General features: G+C 37.1%; 1 pseudogene; it reads right to left on the minus strand.

The window, feature by feature from the left end:
• Positions 1–3,901: 3,901 nt before the first annotated feature.
• Positions 3,902–9,520, minus strand: LOC145821700 (uncharacterized; annotated as a pseudogene).
• Between the last annotated feature and the right edge of the window lie 324 nt (positions 9,521–9,844).

The following is a 9,844-nucleotide window of genomic DNA, read 5'->3' on the forward strand; positions in this document are numbered from 1 at the left end:
TTGTGGTGTTTGCATGTCTTAACCTCATTTCATACATGACTTCAGTGTGTATAGTGTAGTCACACTCTCACATGATCTACTCTTTCAATGCATTTTGAGAGATGTGCCTTATGCCTTTCTCATAAGCCAACTTGAATGCATGTTCATCTAAGCTTTTGGGCTATCATTTCAGCATGTTTTGGCCTTTGATTTGGCATGGTTGAGCTCTATCCAGAGCTGGTTTGATTGTTTAGGCTATGTATTGCATGCCTCTTGTGTAAAGCCCTTGACTAGCTTTGAGTTCTAAGGGCCCTAACATGCTATACTTGTGTTGTTTGCATGATATGTCATCATTTGGCATATGATTGCAGTGCTTGTACCTCTGTCATGCTCTCATATATATCACTCTTTCAATGTGTTTGAAAGTTAAGCTTTGTGCCTTGTTTGCGAGCCATCATATAAGCATGCATTTCTTGCTTTTTGTGCCTAAGTTTTAGTGTGTTTTGGCCACTGTTTTGGAGTATCTTAGGTCTGTCCATAGCTGATTTGACCATTTGAGATTGATAGTGCATGCCTCATGTGTAATGTTCTTCACTTGCTTTAGTGCTCTTGGCCCCTTAACATGTCTTGCATGCATTGCTTACTTGATAGAGTCTTGTGCATACCACCTTAACATGTCAAGATTAGCATGTTGTTTGCATAGCATGTTGTTTGCATCGCATTGTGTTCAACCGGACGTTATGTTGAACACACGGTGGATTAGTCCACTTCATACTCAAAGTGATGAAAGTGAACCAATTCCCTCTGTCTCCATTGCCTTTGATTATCCGTGATGAGGTAGTGGATTTAGAGTCTTGTTTGCATGGCATTTATTGAAATGTGTGCAAGTTGGATATTTGGCCATCATGCATTGCATGCTTGATTGATGGTTTTGGATCCAATGATGCCTCTCCCTTGATGTTTTGAGGTGATATGGAGTGGCATAGTACATACATGTTCTTGAGAGACCCTCAATTTTCCTCTATTTTGTGCTCTGTTGCAGCTTGTGTCACAGCACACCAGTGGCCGACAGTGCCACACTGATGGCCGGCACCCTTTCATTGTTGGCCGGCAGAGGCCCATCCTTGGCCGGTAGATGGCCGGCAGGCCACTAGTGCACACCCCAGCTTTGATTTCATAAGATTCAGCAGCAAGTTCTTAAGGACACCCTGCAGACAGAGCCTCTAAAGAGCATTTGGAGAGCTTTTCAGGACGGGAGCCGAGGCATGCATCTCCTAATGTCCAACAGAGCTGAGGCAACATTGTTTAATGCATTTTCTTGTTAGTTAGCATGAATTTGTAATTTGATTAATTTGTTAATTAATTGAGTGTTGTAATAATTAAGTAGCTTAGTTTAGTTATTTCTTTATTGGTTTGTAATAATTAATCTAATTAGATTAATTAGATTAGTTGCTTAGCTCAGCTTAGATTAGCTTAGCTTATTCATTCGGACCCTCCTGCGAGAGGGCACAATATTGTAATAAGCGTGCGTGTGTGTGTGCATGTCTTCCAACCCCACTTCTTTCTACCGTTTACTTATTAGCTTTTGATGGTTAGTTTAGGGCATATTTCAATTAGCATACCTTATGCTTTGCATGCGTGCATTATTCATTTGTATTGTATGCACCGGGCTCGGTGCATCATTCAAACAGCATCGTATTTCAACACCTATTTGAATACGTGTATCAATTGTTGCGTTCATATGCCATTTTAGATACCGAGCCTATTTAGTTGCATTATTGCATGTGTTGCATTAGGTATCTTGTATAGTTAGGATCATGCATTATTTCTAACTAGTTTTCTGTTTTGGCTTGGAGTACTCTGTAAGTTTTACGCTTTAGCATACTTGCATGAGTGTGAGTGTTGCCATAATAGCATGCTTGCCATGAGGCTATTTGCTTAAGTGATTAACTACTTGAATGCCTGTGGATGAAGGCTTCATTACTTGAATTGGAATAATTCATCAAAATGTGAGTTTTAAGCCCACTTGAAGTGGCAAATCATCATGTTTTAAGCCCACCTTGTTTGGTGGCAAATCCGCATTTCTAAGCCCACTTGAGGGTGGCAAATTGAAACCATTTTCGAAGACAAACATTGAATTGTTTTGTTCCAATTCAGGCATTCTAGTCTATACTTGTATGCTGTGCGCATCAAGTAGTAAGTTAGCTAAATAACTGGAATAAGAACACATGTGTTTTCAAAACAACATATCATGATTAGTAGAGGCTGATCCTTTGGTCGGGCGAGCGGTGGTGCTCATTTCATGACCTTCTCCCCTCGTACCCAAGTTCCCGAGTCGAGGCAACTTTGGTGATGACGGACACGTGGCTTTAGACACGAGTCAGGGTTTCCTAAATTTCTCAAAATAAAATATTTAGGTGGCGACTCTGTAATCTGGCAAAGCAGTCCAATTTTGGCATTATTTGATTTAAAATCTGATTTTCCAAAATGATTTGCCGGATTTGGACTCTTTGGTGATTTATCAGTCTTACATTACACTTTGTGAGATTAGATACAGAACCATAACAAGAGTCTGAACTGTAGTAGCTATGAACCCCAATCCGTGCCCTCTCCGAAAGGGGGGGCGCGCGGAGGAAGTTCGGGTGGTCTATACGCGCTCTTGCTGATATTACTCAGGAACTTCTCTAGCTTCGATGGCTCCTTGCTGATATGGGTGTTTCTTCTTCTGGTGCTACCTCTCTCTATTGTGACAATCAGAGTGCCATTCAGATTGCTCACAGTAATGTTTTCCATGATCGCACCAAGCATATTAAGATTGATTGTCATTTCATTTGCCAGCAAGTTACCCGTGGCACTGTTCTTCTTCTCCCTATTGCTTCTGTCGATCAACCTGCTGATATTTTCACAAAAGCTCATCCTCTTGGTCACTTCAGTGATCTCATTTCCAAACTCAAGCTGGTTGATGCTTACCCTCCTTGAGTTTGCGGGGGGCTATTAGTGTAATATATAGCTATCATACATTAGCATATATTGTATACATGTAAAGTAATGATGTTGTCTACTTATTGTTTCTGCTTTCGGTGCTTTTCGTATCCTCTGTACAACACTTTCTTCTCTATAAAACAGAGTGATCTTCTCCTTGTGAATCACTGAACACAATCAATATACACTTCATTCAGTCTCTCTCTCTCTCTCTCTCTCTCTCTCTCTACCAAGTTTACAGTATGTAAAACCCTATTTTTGTGGATATCACTTGTTTTCGAGTCCAGGACATTAGCAAGCTAAGAATATTTTCACATCAAATAAATCTTTACAACAACTTAGTAAACTGTCTCCTCATCAGTTGAACTAATCGTTCAGCCATAACAAAATATTAATTTTCTTTGGTTAGCCCAAAATAAGCTACCAACAACATAGAAATTCTTTTAAGGAACCTTAATCTTTAAGCATCATCTATCAAACAACTAGTACTTATCTTGCAAAACATATATAGCATCGCCTCACAGCAGCTGTTGCATGAGCGGACAAGAATTACCACAGGCAAAATTTGTAAAAACCTTTCAGCATTGTTCTTTCTCCAGATATTCACTCTTAGCTCTTAGGCGTGCGTATGCTCTATAAAATGTTCAAAATTTAAACATCTTTAAAGTACAGAGTAGACACATACACTCCCACAAAGCATAAAAATGAAAAGAAGCTTGTAGAACCATATAGTAAAGCATGTGCATAGCCGATGCAAGGCTTTTATGAAACTCTTTCAAGTTTTCCATGTATACTTTCAGAATTTTCCAATGGTGTGAGATCTGGGCAAAAGATTTCCTTTGGCTTGTATTCAAAGTTTCTATACAAAAATCTTCCAGACGAAAACACTTATGGAACATCTCTTTCTGCCAAAGGTAGAATTATTGGCAAACAAACTTGATCACAGACCATTACTTTCCATAAACTTCTCAACTTTGCATATCCCTTCAATTAAAGTAAAATATGTGCGGTCATCAGGGGATTGCTTTTGCTAACTATTTCTTTGAGGAGCTCTTTTGCATGATCTCCCTCTTGGTTTTGCATAAGCCTTGTATTAGTGCATTGTAAGTGAGTAAGTGAGAAGGGTTGGATTGAACCCTATACTTAACATCTCATCTCGAACTCTAAAGGCATCCTTTATATCACCTCTCCTACTGTACCCACTAATGAGGGTGTTGTAACTGATGTAATCTGGTTTAATCCCCCTTCTTTTCATTTCATCAAGAAGCTCATGAGCTTCTTCAACTTTACCCTTTCTACAATGATCCTACATTAAAGTGTTGTATGTCACTTCATTCGGAGGAACCTTCATCCTATCCATCTCCTTTAAAAGGAAAAGTGCACGGTCCACATTCTCATTGGCACAATGCCCATCAATCAATGCATTGAACATTATAACATCTGGCAAAACACCATTGTCCATTATCTTCACAAATAAGTTATATGCTTCCTTCATTCTATTCTGCTTACTCAAAATGTCTATAAGAGATGTGTAAGTAACCCGTGTAGGCTGAATCCCTCTACTAAGTATGTCATCATGCAGGTTGAAAGCTATCTTTGCATTGCTAGACCTACAATACCCATTGATCAATATGTTATACGTGATGGCATCTGGAGCCATTCCTTTTCCTTCCATCCTATTTATCATATCATCGGCTTCAATGACCCTACCTTCCATAAATAGTGCATGGATAAACAAATTATATGTCAACACAGTCGGCATTATGGCTTTCTTTACCATCTCATCCCTATAACTAAGAGCCCTTTCCAAGTTCCCTTTGTTGCAGTATCCATCAATCAAAGCGTTATATGTCATAGCAGTTGGAAACAATCCATTTTTCATCATTTTCTCAAGAAACACAAATGCCTCCTCAACCTTCCCTCGTTACACATACCACTAATAAGTGAACCAAATGTATACGAATCTGGCATGATCCCTTTAGCTTTCATTACCTCAAAAAGCCGACGAGCCCCTTCAAGGTTCCCTCTCCAACAATACCCGTGAATGATGGTATTGTAAGTAACAACATTTGCTTTAAACCCTAAACCCTCCATGTACCCAATAAATTCCTTAGCCTTCTTTAATTTCCCTTCTTTACACAATACATTGATCATTATATTAAAAGTGTACACAGTTGGATTAATCTTCAACCTAAACATTTCAGCATACAAAACCTACACTATCTCTGTCCAGTTCAATTTTAGAAACAAACTCAACATATCATTACAAGTTTCAATCTTGGGCAATATACCCTTATCTTTTATCATATAAAAGCACTTAAACGCCTCATCAACTCTTTTTAATTCACAAAACGCCCTAATTAACAAATCAAATACAATTGAGCTCGATATATCTAATCGCTCTCGGGCACCCACTAACTCATCGAAAATCTCCCTATTCATCAAAACCCAGAAGTTAATTATGTTCTTTATGAGTTGCAGAGCTTGTTTGGGCAATAGAAGGCGGGAGATTATGGAAATGGCGATGCAACGGTATTGAATGTTGAGGCGGTGAGGTTCGATTTGGCCGATGAATTTGAGAATGAGGTCTGGGTTTACACGGAGATTATAAAAGACTCTTGAGACTAAGGTGAGGGTGAGATTAGGTGAAACTTGTTTGATGAAATGCCACTGAGAAGACAAGATTGATTCTTGCAAGGAGTGTAGGGTTATGGGTGGTGTATTAGGTGGTTCAGGGGTTGAAGGTGGAGTGAGGGTGTTGGGACTTATAGAAGATACATGTCGTATAAGAATTTAATCCAAGAATGGCGGTGACGTCCTACTTACAAACATATAATTCATGTCCCTATTTAGCACAAAACCAGGAATATTACTGTTCGTATGAACAGTATAACAGGTTTAGATTAGTGCATATATATTCTCATAAATAGATATTTAATTCGGAGAGGGTGGTCACTAGTCAACAACTAGCTGAATAATCTCTTCTTGTAAAGCTTGTTCAGCAAGAGCTATCAAATGATAAAGCTCGTTAATCCACTCTTGAACTTGAGTATATAGAGAATTAAATTGTTCTAAAACAGCTAAACATTCTTTATGAAAAACTAATATATCAGACAGAGTAGCTAATACATTTGCAGACATAAAACGAAATACTTACAAAATAGTAGCCGGCTCAAAACAGTAGAGTTCATCTAAACATAATTTATATATCATAAACTGAGAGAGGTTTTTACAAGAAAAGAGAAAAACAAATAATAGAAATTGAACGTGCCTCAACAATGAAGGCTCTCAATTTATATACTCAAAAAAGTAAAATGATTGGAAACTATAGCAATCAGTTAAAGTATGGAAATAATGCCGGGTACACAGAGGGGGCCCAATCGTCACATTAGTCATCCAATTCATAGTGATTCATCCGACATAGACTATCACACCTTTACCAAAGTAAAGTAGAGAGTGAAGGATGCCATTATAATCGACAAAAAACTTTTAAAAATATTATTGTCATGTGGTGAGATGCTGTCTTATGTTCATATTTGCTGAGGATAAGGCTGACAACTGGCAATCATTCTTTGGTCTTGCCTTTATGAGCCTTATCTCTTTTAGCCTTTTCTACAATCAATTCTGTAAACGAATCCCAAAAATCGTCAAGTGTTGGATCTCCATCTTGGGATTCTTATTTTCACCTTCTTTATCTTGACTTCTTGTTGAAATCATGGAGACGTCATCATGAACTTCGGATTCCATAGATTCAAGAAATTGATTCTTCATATACTCCATGCATTTGATCATTAAATCTTTATCAGAAATGTCAAGGAATTGCTTCCTTAATTCGAACTGAATATGGATAAACGGATTACCCCCATTGTTAGGGATTGATGGTTTTAGAACAATGTCCCTATAGGCTTTAGCATTAATTTGAATTTGCTTAATTAATTCCGCTTGAGTTTTATCCAGAGTTTTCCACCATTTAAAAAAGAAAATTCATTTTAAACGAGGAAGTTGCTGATGGTAATTGTAGGCAAGATCCTACCGCCAAATCCAGGGAATACTAAAATGGATAAAGAAAATGGAAAAGGATTTGGCTTCGGAGAAATGTTGATTATTGGGCTTGGCGAGAAAGGCTGATTGCCAAGCCAGAAACTCAGTGCTGATGGGGTCAGGTAAAATAGTAATGTCTAGGCCAAATTTATCTCACCAAGCAAAAAACCAATTAGGAATACTGGCAAGATAAGTTTGAGAGCAAACCTTAATGAACCAAGAATGAGTGTGACTAGGGTTCATGTGTAAAAATTTTTTAGTGAAGGCTTCGGTATAATCCCAATAGTTATATTTCTGGTCATGAACAAAAAGAGTTCGGTTTTGATTAGGGTTTAAACCCCATTTTTCTGGTTTCATGATTCGTTTGATTATAGCTTTGCCATAAGCAATAGAACTCTTTGGATTGTTCTCTTCGGAATAATGATGTGTAAAATCTATGGAAGAAGTATCTTTAAGTATTTGCTCATAAATATAACAATACTAATCAAACTGCAGTTTAAAATTCTAATTGTGAAGATAACGATCCTTGATTTCCCAAGCGTTGGTCATCCACTTAACATCACTTTGTTCAATAAAAAGAATTGTTTATGCAGAATTAGTAGAGATCTGAATGTCTTTGGTCAAAAGAGCATCCTTTATTGATTTAGTAAAAGATTCACCCCTTACGAATGGGGTTGCTGATTGCTTATTAGGAACTATAATCCATGGAAATTTGGTAAGATCTGAAAAAACATTTTGAGGGGCATGAGGGGTAGTTCCTCTGACATGACCGCAACTGTAACCTCTAGGTGTTCGGCTCATTCGGTGCTCCCTACAAGTACTCACGAGTTAGAAAATCAGGGAGGCAATTATGTTCACCTTTAATATATTCAATATCAAAGTCAAATGCTGAAAGTTGACTTTGCCAAGTTGCAAAAATTTGTTTATGAGAAAGATTTTCAACATCTTTCTTGAAAATCAGTTTAGCTACACTACAGTTAACATGAATAATAAAATGCTAATTAAGTAAATCGTCTTGAAATTTAAGGACACATTTAACAATAAAAAAACATTCTTTTTTGATCGTGGGATAATTGACAAGTGCCTTTTTCCAAGCTCTAAAGTAAACCTTATGGCCATGTTTGTTTGGGCGGACTGGATTAGCATTTCCATGACTAATAGTCCTAGGACTATGAATCTGTTGGATTATGTATCCTATCTTAACTAATAGTCAAGTTTAAAATAATTAGTCCGTACTTCAATTGTTTAACCAAACATCGGATTAATAATTTTATTGGACTATTAGTCCAATCCCAAGCTCATGTCCATCCAAACAAACATGACCTATAAGTACTCTTTGAAGTATTCGGATTATACTATTTGACAATTCCGCCATAACCTTGATTGGAAGCATCAGTTTCAACAACTTTCTTCCAACTAGGGTTTGCAATGGCTAAACAGGGCAATTGCTTGACTTTAAGCCTAATTTTCTGTAAAGCTTTGGTATGTTCAGTAGACCAAGGTTTAGGATTCGTTTTTAATCTAGAATAAAGAATATCAGCATCAATTGCTAAATTCTGATAATAATTAGCAATATAATTTAAACAACCAAGAAATCTTTGTAATTGAGTCTTATCTTTAATTTCATCAGGAAACTTAGATACAAATTGAATACTACGTGCAATAGGAATACTTGTGCCATTATAAATGTTCTGGCCAAGAAATCTAATCTTTGTTTGAAAAAGTTTCATCTTTGGGGCTGAAACAACAAGTCCATTTTTGATAATAACATTCTTAAAAATATTATGATGTTTGATATGCTGATCAATGGATGAAGAATAAATAAGTACATCGTTTATATAACGAATAGTAAATTTGAAAAAAAAGGAATAAATATATCATTCATAATATTCTGAAATTCAATTGGAGCATTCTTTAAACTGAACGACATGACATTCCATTCAAAATGTCCAAATGGAACGGTAAAAGCAGTCTTATATCTATCTTTCTTGGCAATTTGAATTTGCCAATATCTAGTTTTAACATCAAATTTAGAAAAAATAACAACATCCTGTAATCTGTCTAAAAGATCTTTTTTATTCTCAATCCATTTAAGAGCATCATTGAGAGGCTTATAATTAATAACAAGTTGGGGGACACCTCGCTCTTTTTCAGCATTTTTATTAACATGAAAAGTAGTACAGCTCCATGGAGAATAGTTTTTTTGGATTAATTTTTTATGTAGGAGAGTGGAAATTTCAGTCTTCCACAATTCCATATATTCCTTCTTCATCTGAGCTGGCCTAGCTTTGGTTGGAATATATTTTTCATTAAATTCGGGTTCATAAGGTAAAGTGACAATATGTTTCTTTCTATCCCAAAAGCCATTAGGAATGTCATTACAAATTTCAGCTTCAAATTCTGATGTAATCATTTTAATATTATTCTGTAAAGAAGATTGCTGAAGTTTTTGCTCAATGCTGAGCACAGAAATTTCTTTTTGTAAAAAATTTAATTGTTTCTCTTTAAAGACTACCATGTCTTTAATTTGATCTAATTCCTTAGCGTAAGGTTTAGTACTAAATTCAAAAACAGTTTTTTGATTACTGATCGTTGTATGAATGCATGCATGTAGACACCCCATTTTTGACCGTCCTCAAGACTTGGACGTCACCGTTTGAACACACGGTGATCTTCCATGTTTGTGTTCGTTTGGAGTTCCCGGAGGCCTCGGCTCGCGTGCCTTGCCTCAGGATCTCCGAACTCGACCGTTTAGTGTCTGGTTTTGCACCAAACACTTGCATCTTGCCCTTGAGAGGCAGGGTGGGGCTTGTAGACCATCCCCACCCACCACCGGCAGTGG

This window comes from Camellia sinensis, chromosome 3, assembly GCF_055761805.1.
Source record: "Camellia sinensis isolate YWXY chromosome 3, ASM5576180v1, whole genome shotgun sequence".
NCBI classification, from domain to species: domain Eukaryota; kingdom Viridiplantae; phylum Streptophyta; class Magnoliopsida; order Ericales; family Theaceae; genus Camellia; species Camellia sinensis.